Source organism: Equus przewalskii, chromosome 1 (assembly GCF_037783145.1).
Source record: "Equus przewalskii isolate Varuska chromosome 1, EquPr2, whole genome shotgun sequence".
In the NCBI taxonomy this organism is placed as follows: Eukaryota; Metazoa; Chordata; class Mammalia; order Perissodactyla; family Equidae; genus Equus; species Equus przewalskii.
Window position 1 is genome coordinate 115,586,415 of NC_091831.1, and position 14,381 is coordinate 115,600,795.

Below are 14,381 nucleotides of genomic sequence, written 5' to 3' on the forward strand. Positions count from 1 at the left end.
TGAGAAATCTAAATTCAGCTTTATAAATCTGTGTGTTTACTGGATTTTTTTTTTTTTTTTTTTTGGCATCACATTTAAAGGCATTTGGATATGCACTGTGGTTTGTGAATAAAATGGGTGAACATTTGTTTTATCAGCTCTGTAAGGTGACATGAACAAAGACGTTTAATACTGTATTGTTTAAAGTGGCAGGAATTGGAGGCTGTCTGGGTGTTTGTCCGCAGCAGAATGAACAGGTGGAGCTGGAAGATGCACATCAGAGTGTTCCATAGCAGTCAGAAGCGCCAGGTTAGATTTTCATACAGCTCCGTAAGAAGATCTTAGAAACACAATGTTGAGTGAAAAAAAGCAATAAACAATTGGATTTATAACATAACACCAATAACAGCAATTAAAAATACATATCCACAAAACAACAATGCACATTTACAAGAACACATACATACAAAATAATACACATTAAGCACATTAGACGGCCTCCTGTGGGGAGGAGGGTAATGAGAGTGCGGAATGTGGAGAAAAAGAGAATAAAAGAAAAAAGACTAGTCTACAATAGTTTTTCAATTTCTTTTCCTTTTATGTCCACTTCATATTTAAATTGTGGTTTTTTTCCTCCTCTAAATCAGGAAAAAAGCCTACCACCCACAATATTCTAGGAAGAGAGATGAATATTCACCATCTAACTTTTGAAATTGAAATTTATTTTGTGATTCAAGAAGAAGATGGTGGGAATAAATAACAGCTAGGGAATCTGATCCATAAAATTTGGAAAACAAATTAGGTTTTATTAATAAAATTTGAACTGGGTATATTCATCAGTTTTGGGTATTTATTTACTTGGTGATCTTAAATTTGGATGGGGAGAAATTTTAATTAGTCGTTTTGCTTATTTTTATAGGAATTAAATTTTTTCCCTGTGGTTTGGGTAGGCACTCACCACTGGATGCAAAACCCATTGCTCAGATAGGGCCATTTTCATTCGGTAATGATTTCTGCACACAAACAGCAATGGAACTCCCTGACACACACTACAGAAGGATCCATCTCTAACACTGTTTTCTGCTTCTGTTGTTACGTGGCCCTGGGATTGCAGCTGCCTCTGTGCCTTTTCTGATCTGGTCCTCAACAGCCTAGACAAGACTGTCAGCAGCACCTGGGTCCAGCAGAGCCTCCTGCTGCGGCAGGACTTCCAGCTCAGACGGGTTGGCAGAGGGATCTTGAGCTGGCCCATTACTCAGGGTTCCCTGTGCCTGCCTAGGCAGGGCCCACAGAGTTGGGCATTCCATTTCTCCTCTTGGGTGAGAAGTCAGAACACCACAGTGAGACAACACACTCACCACCCTCCTTGCTGAGGCATCCAGTGACAGTGATGGGAAGTTCTGCTGGGCAGCTCCTTCGGACATGCTGCTGGAAGGCCCATGGGGCCTTTCAGCAGGAGAATGCCCTTCCACAGGAGAGGCACTTACCTCTCTGCCACTCCTATCAAGCCCAGAAGCAGAGAGGTAGCACTCATTGTCCTAATGCCCCACTTTCTCAAACTGGTTAGTGAGTGTCTTTTGGTAAGCACCCGCTCAACTTACAGAGGAAGGGGGTGCAGTGTCAATAAGCTTAGGGAGCAGTAACTGCAAAGATGCTCATGACATAAGGGCATGCAAGGCCTAGAGTGCTATTTCAGTTATCCGTTGCTGAGTAACTGCTCAAAACTTAGTGGCTTAAAACAAGAACCAGTTTGTTTGCTGGAGATTCTGAGGGTCAGGAATTCAGACAGAGCATAGATGGGTGGTTCTTCTGCTCATACACTGTCCCTCCACTGCATTCAGCTGGTGACTAGGCTGAGTTGGAAAGTCCGAGAAGCCTTCACTCACCTGTGCAATGGCTCAGTGCTCCTCCAGTGGCTTACCTCTCTCTTCATGTGTGGTTTTCTTCATACGATCTCTCTCTCCAGCAAGATGGCTTCGACTTCCTTATAGCACAGCAGCTGGGTTGCAAGAGGAAAACCCCCGATGTACAAGCACTTATCAAGCCTCTGCTTGCATCATGTTTGCTAATGTCCCATTGGCTAAAACAATTCACATAGCTGAGCTCAGAGTCAACGCGGGAGGGCTCTACACCAGGATATGAACACTGGGAGGCATGGTTCTTTGGCAGCCACGAAAGTAACAGTCCACCACACGTTCTAATTATAGTTCTTGCAGCCAGAAGAACCTGTTGGGTTAGGACAAGCAGGGACAGCCTACAGATCCAAGCAGAGGGAACCACTTGTTGCCCTGGAAAAGTCTGGAGTTTTACTGCTGCTAAAGAGCCTGGCCAGGTTGTTGCATGTAACTTCACGGTAAACAGCAGTAGGGCTTCTCCAGCCCAGGGACCATGACAGAAAGAAGACTCCAGAACTGGGAGTGAATGAAGGTGTCCTGAACAAGGCCAAAAAGGAAAGTCAGATCAAGGGTGAGTTCCATGAGTCTGGGAGGGGACCCATGCACCAGCGTGGGAAGTGAGAGGATGAACACCCCAGCTTCCTAGCCCCTCAGAGGTGTTCCACATCACCTCCCAGAAGTCTCCAGCAAGACTGGGTTCCACAAGGTAAGCTGCTCATTGAGTTTCCATCCCTTCGCTGTCACACTTCTCCACTCCCCTATCAGGGCTTTTTGGGATCACCTCCCAAATAAGCCACTGACACTCGAATTGGTCCTCAAGGTCTGCTTCTGAGGAAACCCAGCTCAAGACCCTCAGGGCTGTGGACCACTAGATGATCTCAAGAGTCATTCCCAGCTTAAAAACTCCATGATCTGATCAGTGATGCTGAAGTGTGGACCGGCATTAAACAGCCATAGGCTTGATCCCAGCTCTGCCGCTCACCAGTTCTGTATGTAGACCTTTTGTTTCCCAAGATGGCCACCAACGACCCTTCTCATCCCTGTGTGCATGGCCTGCTCCTCTCACCAATAGATAGAGTCTGTTGCTCCTCCCCTTGATTCTGGGCTGGCCTGATGCCTTGCTTTGACCAGGAGGAAAAAAAGAGATATTTTAGAACTCCTGAGCCCAGACCTTAAAACTCTTGTAGCATCCACTCCCTCGCCCATTTGGAAGCCAGCCACCACGTAAAAAGCCCTGCCACCCTCCTGGGGATACCTCCGTGGAGAAAGAACGGCTCAGCCAGTCCCCAGCTGTTCCAGCCATCCTGGCTGAGGGTGGGTGGGGCTGGGGGCTTTTGCGACGTTCAGGTGGGAAGAAGATACAGATAACTCCTCTGTATTTCTCTGAATAAAACGCAGGGCCTTTCTTTTGCTGCTTGGGCAAAGAGCTGCCTTGTGCCATCTGAGGAGTTTACAATCGTAAATGGCAAGGCTGTGCGCGGTATGGGTATTTGCGTGTGTGGTGTGTGGGCAGAGTGTGTAAAACAGGCTGCGCAGTCTCCCGCGACCTCACAGCCTCCCTCCTACAGCCCCGCACTCAGCCACACCTGCCCCCTCGATGCCCTGTCTGCTAAATCATCAAGCCTCCAGAACGGCTGGGCCCTCACTCTGTCAGCGTCTAACGCAACACTTGAGGCCAGCCGACGAAGCCTTTCCTCCCACGCCCTTTGGAACCGTCTAGTGTGTTAGCCTCTTCGATAACACTCTTGGTTCTCCTGGAGGATGCCCTTGCCTGGCATTCCGGGGCGGGGGGACGCTGCTCATCCTTGTGCGCGCGCACACACACACCCATCTCAAGGTACCGACGTTGGGATACAGCCTTCCACGGATAAGCATCATCTCCTCCGCCACACCACCAGCTGTAGGGCAGGGTAACCGCACCCGCTGCTCCAGAGGGTGGACCCTGATTAGTCTAAGCCAATCATCGGTCTCTTGCCAGTGATTGGTGCAGGAGTCAGCATGTGACCCAATTCTGGCCAACGAGATGTGAGGAGAGGTCTGCTCAGGGACTTCTGGGAAAGGATTCCTCGCTTCTAGGAAGGAGACTACGGAAAGAATGCCTGTTTTCTGCCGTTGAGCACTGATGGGCCTGAGTGTGATTCCTGGAACTGCTCCGACCATCTTGCAATCGTGAGGGTCGACAGTGTTTCGATGAAGTTGAGGCAGTGCAATGGAAGGAACCTCGATGATGTTACTATATTATTGAGCCCTATTACACTGAAAAATCTCCTTCCTCTGGACTTCCTATCAAGTGAAATAATAGAGGCGTTATTATTTGTCATCTATAATCAAGATATCCTAGCTGAGGCAGCCCTGCGCTTCTCCCACCTCCTGGGGACTCCTCCCCTATGTAAGGCTCCTGTGTGGCTCCAGAGGGTGGGAGGCCACCAGGGTGTCCTACTGCCAGGACCTGCCTGCCAGATTGAATACCCTGGTACCACCACAAAACATATGTGACCTTGACCCTGATGTCACCCTACAGCCAGAACTGATGATGGCCACCAGTGCCTGTCCTCCAGAACCCTTTGCATGGTATTATCCAGTATTTCTCTCCAGCCTCACATCCAGACCTGCTTCACCGGGCTTCCTCTGCTTCAGGTACACTGTTAATCGATTCACTTAACAAACCTTTCTCCCCCACTTGACATGTGCCTAGCACTTTGTGAGGAGAGAGGACACACAGGTGAGGCAGGGGCAGCCCATGCCCTCAGGGAGCTCAGGGTCTGGTGAGAGACTAGGGTGTACATGACTACGGTATGAGGTGCCAGGTGCTTCGAGAGATGTATATGTGCATGTCAGAGACTTAAGGGGATGGACTCGGGGAAGCAAAGGAAGGTGTCACAGAAAAGTTGACATTGGACCTATTTGGATGGATGAGTCAGGTGGATGGGAGAAGGACATGAGTACATTCTTGGCAGCCTCTTTTCCTCAACCCAACCATGCAGTTCCAGATCTCTGTGCCTTTGCATAAGCTGTTCCCCCTGCCTGGAATGCCTTTCCTTTACTTGTTGGCCTGGAAACTCCTCCGAGGCCCCAAGTCATAGAGTATGTCCTCTGAGAAGCCTCATGACTCCTGAGTCAGGGTCGTGTGCTCCCCTCTCTGTCGCCACAGCTTTGCACTCATTTCCTTGTAAGAATTTGTTCTTACTTTATTTGCCTATCTGTTCCCTTCAGCAGACTGTCAGGAAAGAGGCAGAACTCACTCACCTTTATATACCCAGCACCTGCCCAGTGACTGGTGCACACTAGACACCTGATAAACGTTGCCTTCTCCCCAAGCCCCTTGTCCCCTCCCAGCCATGTTTTCCAAAGGGTTGAGGAGGCTCTGATATGGTTGAGGGAAGCAATGACTGACAACAGGAAGTCCTGTCTGCTGGGCAGGCCCTATAGGAAGGGGTCCAAATACCAAGGCAAGTGGGACAGTCCCAAGACTCAGAGACTTTTCCATTCAGGACCTTTCCATGTACCGTGGTGCAGGTTGTTTACTGCACAAAGACACTCAACTAAGGGGGCAAGAGGGGAATGAAACCAAGCAACTCTCCATTTGCCAAACCTTTTGCCTTTGCCCAGTGCTGCATCTACCCACAGGGGCACCTTTTCTTAATTTGCACAGAAGCTCTATGCAGACCAACCATAGCCCTTGTCCATTCACAGCAGAATGCTCACCTGTCACAGGGCTCCCCCAGCAGCCCCAAGCCCCAAAGGTACCAGGGCCTCACCTGAGGGCTCTCGCTGAAGGACAGTCCTGGTGAAGAGAAAGCATCAGTTGCCATAGCTCTGTTGCACTGTTTACACTGTTCTGGCTTCTGGGAATTACACAAAGACAATGTGTCTAGCCTGCAGTGTCATCATATTTGCTTTAAATCATGATGGAAAGTCTGATTCTTACTGTAAATTATAAACATCAGTTACATGGGTCAGTACGAACAGGGTCCACTGAGGAAGGTGAAATCAGATAAGAAGTCAGCACACACATCTGGCAGGGGATCTGAAGGACGTGGGCAGTCACTGCAGCTGCACTACAGATCTGGCCCTCAGTTTCCAGGCGCCAAAGTTCAAGGGGACTCTTGATCAGTTACCTGATTCTTCCTTCAGTCCACCAAAGCCCCCACCAATGTTGATGGCTATCTACTCCCTGCCAGGCACTGTGCTAGGCTTGTGGGGGGAGGGGCCAGGGGGCAATGGTGGCAAGACAGACATGACTCTTGTCCTAATGGACCTTACGTTCTAGTGGGAAAATAGATATTTTAAAAATACCAGTAAACAGACAAATAAGTAAAATGATTAAAAATTCTAATACATTAATGAAAGTAACAAATAAAGGGTGGAGAAAGAGAATAAAGGATACAGGGAGATCTATTCATAACAGGGTGGTCAGGGAAGGCCCCTCTGAGGAACAGCAAATAAACTGAGGCCAGTAGGACAAAAAGGAGCTAATCATCAAAGGAGGCGGGGGGTTGGGGGGTGGGAATAGCATGTACAGAGGTCCTGTGGCGGGAAAGAGGTTGGATGAAAACGCACCATTTGCTCTAAGCCATGCATTCCATGGCACTGACCCCCCTCCTCACTGTCCTTACCATCAGTAAGCATCTGCTACCCACACTTTAAGGCATCCTGCCCTGACAGAATGTATAGAAGAAGCTTCATATCAATCTACTCATCCCAGTCCCCCTACTGCACATTCAGCGGAGCATGCCCCAGGTGCTGGACCAATTCAGATTTGAGGCAAGGGAGTCTCAATCAGCCCAGATCCCCACAGGGTGAGTTAGATGTGCAGTCACCATTCCCACCAATCTGAGTCAGGATGCAATCTTTAACCCCTGGGATCCCAATAGACTTCCTATAATAGGCTCAGAGCCCTGGGGTTCTTCTCATTAGGATAATGGAACATCTGTAAATAACACACGATGCCTGGGGGCCCCTCGTAAGTTCTCTGTATTCTTGCCCCTCAAACCATGTATTCTTGAGCCAATAACACCCAAACCAGTCATGCAAAGAAACTCATAGGAGCAGAGAAAACTGGACAGAATTTGCTCATGTCCTTCCTTCCTTCCTTCCTTCCATCAATCAATCGTTATATGGCACCTACAACGTGTCAGGCCCTATGCATTCCATACTGAGAGGATGTGAAAAGGGTGGCCATTCAGTCTGGGCTTTCCTCCCACCCAGGCTTATCTCCCCATCTGGAGTAGCTACCATCCATCTCCTCTGGACCAATTCCGCTCCTCCTCCAAAGGGAAGCTGTCATCATCTACTCAGCAGCTGCTATGTACCCAGCATCATTCTAAGCACTGGGGTAAATCAGAGAGACGTGATCTGCTGGCAGGGAGCTTCAAGTCCAGTTAGGAAGGCATCAAATGCCTCACTCTACAAAGGATTAAGTAATTCCACCAGCGATGTGGGCTGCAAAAAAGAAGCACCAGGGCCTCTGAGAATATAGTGCTCAGACCACCTGGGTGGGGCAGGGAAGGCTGTGTGGAGTTTTCAGTAGGATCCAGCACACTCTGGTTTACTATTCCCATACTGGATCAATAAATAGACAATATAACAAATAGAAACAAAAAAGAGGAAAAACCCAGACCTGCATCATTAGCTTTGCTTCTCACAGGTTGCATTTTGCAAAACACAGACCCCATGCTTCAGAGCATGTCGGTGTAGAAATGACCCTGCCATTAGCAGTGGGTTCCTGGGGTCTGGTTCTGTTCTCACTCCTTCCTCACTGTATCACCCTGGCTAGTCTATTATCCTCTGAGAGCCTCAGTTTCTCTATCTATAGAACAGGGCAACATCTCCCCCATGGGGTTGTTGGGAGAATCAGATGAGAGATGCTTATCACGTGGTACAGTGTATGGGACTGTGGTTAATTTCTCCCACTGCTTCCTATCATTGTGACAGCTACATGTTCCTCTCTTGTCATTAATGGCGCTCTCTTTCTGAAACTCCCAGAGCTTGTCGGCCTGATCACCCCATGGACACGCTGGTGCACACCAGTCTTTTTATGTGCGCCTCACAAAGGTACAAGATTCCTACCTGAGCTCGGATCCCCTGTCCTCTCTGTCCAATTCGATTTGACAGCGTGTTGCAAGTACCTATTTGATACTGTCGACAACCGAAATAGAAATCCTGTCTCCAGCTACCCTGCATACAGCTTGCCACTGTCATTAGAAGACCAACTTGGTGATGGCTTCACTTAGAATTCTTTCTAGTAAAGGAAGGGGTCACGGAAGCTCAACATTGAGTCCCTTCATCCAGATGTGCGGCAGGAGGCATTGTAATCAACTGGGAGACAGGTGGGACGTGCCCTCACCACGCTGAAAGCTGCCTCCTAGTCATGCCTGCACTGCGCTCCAGCATATTTTGCTCAGTTCATAGAAGCTGTCATTTAAGAAAAATCTACTCTGAGCTGGGCCCTGTGCTGGGACTCCACATCCAACACTACTAATGCTCGTGACCACTTTGCAGAGGGGAGATGACTGTGTTCATTTTATGGATGAGGAAACTGAGGCTTCAGAGAGAGTTAATAATTTGTCCAAAATCACCCAACTCCAGAGTGCTGGGCTGGGATTTGAGCTCAGGTGTGCAGCTGCCGCACCCCAAGCTCTGCCCATGGCCCAACTGTCTCTCCCTCAGTCGTGGGCAGTTCCCATCTCTGCCTCCTGTTCTTGGGTGCCCCCTCCCTCCTTGGGTCCTGGCAGGCACAGCTGATGTCCAACCCCTTTAAGACTCGTTGTTAAACAGATCCAGGAAAGGCTGTGCCAAATGTGTGCCAGGCCCTTGTGCCCATGCTGCCCCAGTCCCTGCTTTAACACCGACTTCATGGTCTGGCCTTTGCCCTGCTGAAAAATCAGAAAGAGTCTGGAACGCACAGCTGGAGTCTGCCCCAGGCTGCCTGCTAATCTCCATATGCTAATCCTACTCTTAGACCTTCCAACTGGCCTCACTTCCAATCACCCTGCCGGCATTGGGCATGACCTACTCTACCCTTTGGGGACTGGGGCTCAGGCAGCCCTTCTGACCTGATTAAAGTCCTGCACTCATGTTACCTGAAGTCCCCCTTTAGAATGCCCTGCCTTTACTGACATTTCTCTCTGCTTATATCCAGCCCCCAGGTGTAAGGCAGGAACCATGGCCTGGCAGGTGCTCTGCCATGCACACTCACCTGGACTGCTGATGCAAGAGGGGTCTTTACACCCATCCTGCCCAGCCCACACTGCACAGGAGAGACTGAGGCCCAGAGAGGGGAAACCGCACAGGGTCTCACAGATAGAGCAAAGTCTAGAACTCAGGTCAGGAGGCCACTGTGGGTTATTAGGATATGTGATTAGTATCTGGAATGGTTTACAGAAGATAGTGCTATAATAATGCGGGGCTGGGGTCCTGTGGCCAGACCAGGGCTCACCCACACAAGTTTTTCACCACTAGAAAAAGGTACCCTTTCTTTAGGCAGACTCAGCTCCTCACTAGGGTAAAGGTTCAGCAAGCAGACCAAGGGCTAGATTTCCAGTCCCACTTCCCCTTCAGCCAAGCACCTTTGTTCAGTGAAGCACCTGAACAACTGTACATAGAACACTGGAGTTATTTGCTGAAGTGTCTGCTTCTTCACCAGGACTCTTTGAGAGTGGGAGTCCTGTTTCATTAATCTTTGTGTCTGTCCCCATCCTGGCATAAAGCCTGGCACATAAGGGCTCACTGAAGCCTGTTGAATAAACCCATGAATGAATGAATGATTCACTCTCCCCAGCTTCACCACTTCCCTTTGCATATATTCACTTAAGTGACTCTTATCTCTATACTACTCCATTTTCTTTAAGTTTTAATAATTGTTCTGCGTCTCAGTGTTGCCATCTGCAACAAGAGAACACTCACTTCTGCTTGTTATCCTCCTCACAGGAGACTGAGAAGGTGCTTGGAAGCAACAGTAGTTTTCTTATCTCCTTGGAGAAAGATAAAAGCTGTTACTGAGATTTTATAGATGAGATCTCCACTGTTCTCCATGAACTCATGTGTCTGAGCCTCTGTCTCCCTGGTTATGCATTAGTGGCTGGCTAACGTTATTCCGGGCATTTCTTCAAATGTCACTGGTAACTTAGAACTCACCAGTGACAAGCTGGCAGATTCACTTACAGAATGCAGCTCCTGAAAACTACTAATAATGCCATGAAGAAATAGGAGACAGAAACTAGCAGTATTTGGTCTTCAGTTTAAGGCATAAATATCTGAAAAGGAGAAATTCCTTGGAGCCAGCCTTCCAGACAGAACATTTAGTGCTTGGTTACATAAAGAGCGACAGAAGCCAAGAGGTCAGGGCAGAGCTGCAGCATGCTGTGCCTAGGCCCCAGCAGGAGTGTGCATGGGGTGTGGGGACATCGAGAGTAGTGCTGACTTCCCTCCTTCCACTCCCAATTCACTACACTGAGCCCAGAGCACAGTGCCGGGCGCTGCAGGGAGGGATTGCACTGCGGCAGGGTTTCCCAGTGACGACATTGGTTGTGCTTTATGATACTACAGACTCATCCGAAGGAGAAAGTTGCAGAAAACTAATTAAGAGGAATCTCTCCTTTCTCCCCTCAAGAGAGTTGCAAGGGCTCTGCATTCTGAGGTCTGACCCAGGGGAACAATGAGAGGCTTTGATTTCATGAAGTCCAGGCTCCGGGAACAAAGAGCTGGCTTGTCCTGCATGGGCAGGAGCTCTGGGATGGGCAGGAAGAGGCTCAACCCACCGAGAGACCCAGGTTTCCCAGAGACAGAGAGCAAAGATGTGATGGGAGGTGTAGTGTGTGCTACTAAAAGCTAATAACCTGCTTTCAGGGCAGTGGAGGTGGGTCCTGATCTGTAGTGTTTACCAATTTCTGTAGTGTAAATATTTCTACCATGGCCAATTTCAGGCTACCAGTTTGATGTCACTGAAGAGGAAGTCAGTGAAAGTGGTGCAAAGAGCCGGTTCTCACAAGACTGTACAAGCCAGCTGCAGTGGACCAGTGACGCGGAAACATGCACCCGCCTCCAGACAGCGCCTCAGGAGCGGGCAGGACCTTTTACGGGGTGATTCCTGGGTGCCTGGGACTGAAACCCTAGTTTAAGACCTTGTGAGCTGCTGCAAAAGATCTCGGAGCCTGGCTTGGCACGGAGGAAGTGGAGCCACCCTTCCTCGGAATAAACTATTTGGGCTTGAGGAAGAGGTTCCCGCAGCGGCCATGTGGGGCTGAAGAACATGACCTTTGCTCAAGCTTCAGGACATTGCAAACCACCCTGGCTCACCCTAAGGACGGCATGCTCCAGACAATGACTCCGCCATGGTGACTGGGAGCTCAGAGCCACATTTATGAAAATAAAATACTGTGATAGTTCTTGCATGTGATCGTTGGGATGCAAATTCATGCCTGCTACAAAGAGGTGACTGCCTTCTTCCGAGTTATGAGGGCTTATGCCTTCAGGTTTCTCAGTCTAGGAGAGAAAATGAAACAAGTATTCAAATATGCCCCCAAAAATGTGCTATGCACCACAATAAGGAACATCAGTATAGTAAGAAGACTATCACACAGTTACATATTATCACATGTGTAAAGAACTTTCACATGCAAGATCTCCTTTTATCCTCCTCACGACCTTGCCAAGCTGACTATAGTTCCATTTCCCAGATTTGGACGTTGACAGTCAGAGAGGCCCAAGACCATACGGTCCATCCGTGCAGAACCAGCACTCTCCTTACTATCTTCTATATGCCATGCTCAGTGTTCCTCCCCCTACAGAATGACAGACTCATCTGGGTGTGCCCAGAACCTTCCCAATTTTAGCACTGACAGTCTTGCACCTTGGGAAACACATCAGTCCTCCCTTGCATTATGGCCAATAAGATATAAGTGGAGGCTCCTTAGCTGTATTTCCAGGATCAGGTTCCTTAAAAGGATTAGCCAGTCAGGCAATGCCCCTTTGCTTCTTCCTGGTTTTCTTCTTGCTTGGAACTTGCATGTGATGACTAGAGTGCCAGCAGCCATCCTGTGACCCTGAAGATGAAAGCAATATGCTAATGAAGTTGGGGCAGAAAGATAGAAAGAGGCTGGGTCCCTTGTGACTATGAGCTGCCATAACCACCCTGGACCACCCACTTGCAGACTTCCTTTATATGAGAAAATAAACCCTTATGTATTTAGATCACTGGAGTGAATTCTCCATTGCTGGCAGCCAGTCAGAGAATAGCTCAAGCAAAGGCACGAAGGCGAGAATGCACACAGCTTTTGAAATTGTGTGGTTATTCCCCCAGGGCTTAGCTAGTTTTTTAAGATTTTAATCTCCTTAAGATTTCTTCCCCTGCTCTCACTCATGAGCCTCTCCCTGCAATTCACGATGGTGCATAATGGAGTCCTGAGACCCAGGATCTCATGTTTCTTTTTTCCCTTGGTACTTCTGTTGATCTCCTAGCCTTTCATGCATTTAATCAATGGCGTTAACGACACCTGGGAATGAGTGTGCAGAAAAAAGCAGAAAACAAAAGTGTCAATTCTTGGCTTTTGAGTTACAAAATAGGCTTTTGGAACTCACAGCAAAGACATTAGTTGGAGAAAGGCTTTTTGAATTTCAAAAGCCTGGATACTATACATTATTGTGGAATTTCAGAGTACTGAGGACAAAAGAAGACTACAAGCTTTCCAAGAGCAAAAGAACAGATGACAAACAAACGAAGAAGAACCAGAATAGCTCCGGAGCTCTCAGCAGCAAATTGCTAGAAAACAGTGGAGCACTGCCTTCAAAATTTGGGGAGGAAATTTTCAACCTAAAAGTCTATTCCCAGCCAGATTATCAATCGAAGGATAGCAGATTAAAGATACTTTCAGATATCCAAATCCTCGAATATTATATCTCCTACAGACCCTTTCTTTAGGTAGCAAATGTAAAACAAGAAAGAGAAAGATGCTGGATCCAGAAAGCAGGGGATCCAACCCAGGAGAGCAATAAAGGGAAGCCCCAGGAAAATGTGTACAGTTGGCCTAACGAACAACCAGGAGATGGAGCTTGAGGGAAAACCTGTAGCCACAGGTAGGGAGAAAAACAGACAAATAAAAAACGGGGCAATTCTTAACTCCAGGACAAACAAAGAGTTAAATACGATAAAGGCATGGTGATATTGGACTTTTTGTTCAGCTGGGAACAATATTTGCATATTTGTTATGGTATATACACCATCTAATAAATTGACCACAATTGTGATGGAACTTGTTGAGCATGGATTAAAAGTGGGAGGGTTGTGGGAGAGTTAATGCACATCTCCCACACAAAACATGAACCAATAATATCTATAATTGCTAAGTGATACAATATCCATATAAACATATTATTTAGAGACACAGTAAATGCAGGAGGAAGAAGTCAGAGGACTTGAGGGTAGTTGTCTCTAGGGAGGGGAACTCAGGACATGGGGAGAAGTGGGATACCATTAACTTTTTTAACTACGTACATTCATTATATCACTAAATATAAATAACATCTTTGAAAAACCTGTAACAAAAAAGTAACATGAAATTTTTAATATGTAAGTTACGCAAGTTTTAACACACTGGAGAGCAGCAGTATAATCTCTCTGCATCTGTAGTCTGTAATAAGAAAATGCTATAAATTTGAATTAAAAAATAAAATTTTGGGGCCAGCTCCGTGGCCGAGTGGTTAAGTTCATGTGCTCCGCTGCGGCGGCCTAGGGTTCGGATCCTGGGCGCAGACATGGCACCACTCGTCAGGCCACGTTGAGGCAGTGTCCCACATCCCACAACTAGAAGGACCTGCAACTAGGATATACAACTGTGTACAGGGGAGGTATGGGGAAATAAAGCAGAAAAAAAAAAAAAAAGATTGGCAACAGTTGTTAGCCCAGGTGCCAATCTTTAACAAAATAAATAACTAAATAAAATTTTAATCAGTTTTTTCAAGCCAAGGCCCTAAAGGCATAAGCATAGATTTAGAAACATACATAATGGGTCAGAGCGAGTTTTTTCTAGTACATATATATTTTTAGCTTTTTATTTTGAAGTAACTGTAGACTCACAGGAAGTTGCAATAACATTATAGAGAGGTGTGATATACCCTTGTAGGGGAGGAAGACATTTCTTCTACCCACTCTGGGTCCTTCTGGCCAGACAACTAATTAAATTCACATGAGACAGAATAACAAGAGAAAATTAAACAAAGCTTTATACCATGTATACACAGGAGACACTCAGGCAAACTGAGCAACTCACCAAAATGGCAGAAGCTCTCACCTTAAATACCATCCTCAGCTAAAGACAAAGGAGGATGTTGGGGGTGGGGGGAGTCAGTTTATGGGAGATTACCAGAAAAGCACAGTAAACAAAAGTAAGGTTTTTATGCAGATTTAAGTCCTTGCCTTCTGCACTGATCAGAGTTTCTAGAGATAAGGTCATACCCCCTTCTTCCTAGTACAGAGAGGGAGACACCTTTACAGATAGAGACTTCCTTTAC

At 47.3% G+C, this 14,381-nt stretch overlaps 3 long non-coding RNA genes across 7 annotated transcripts in view; 1 reads left to right on the top strand and 2 right to left on the bottom strand.

The window, feature by feature from the left end:
• LOC103542669 (uncharacterized) lies at nucleotides 1-5,658 on the bottom strand. Of its 4 annotated transcripts, XR_011526180.1 has the most exons (5): nucleotides 5,580-5,658; nucleotides 3,646-4,157; nucleotides 2,857-2,995; nucleotides 1,866-1,978; nucleotides 163-319 (listed from the first exon to the last, which is right to left on the bottom strand). It is a non-coding gene; the product is annotated as an uncharacterized lncRNA (long non-coding RNA). The 4 variants fall into 4 exon arrangements; XR_011526179.1 differs by lacking the exon at nucleotides 5,580-5,658 and having other exon boundaries at nucleotides 1-319; nucleotides 3,521-3,681; XR_542748.2 differs by lacking the exon at nucleotides 5,580-5,658 and having other exon boundaries at nucleotides 3,702-3,830.
• LOC139075595 (uncharacterized) lies at nucleotides 2,248-13,123 on the top strand. Of its 2 annotated transcripts, none has more exons than XR_011526188.1 (3): nucleotides 2,248-2,580; nucleotides 4,396-4,511; nucleotides 10,799-13,123. It is a non-coding gene; the product is annotated as an uncharacterized lncRNA (long non-coding RNA). The 2 variants fall into 2 exon arrangements; XR_011526187.1 differs by lacking the exon at nucleotides 2,248-2,580 and adding an exon at nucleotides 3,893-4,263.
• The window catches only part of LOC139075591 (uncharacterized), a 26,235-nt gene continuing 23,072 nt past the window's right edge, over nucleotides 11,219-14,381 (bottom strand). Inside the window, exons 3-4 of the long non-coding RNA XR_011526181.1 lie at nucleotides 11,725-11,917; nucleotides 11,219-11,357 (exon numbers count right to left, since the gene is read on the bottom strand). This is a non-coding gene — a long non-coding RNA (uncharacterized lncRNA). The remainder of the gene's footprint in view (nucleotides 11,358-11,724; nucleotides 11,918-14,381) is intronic.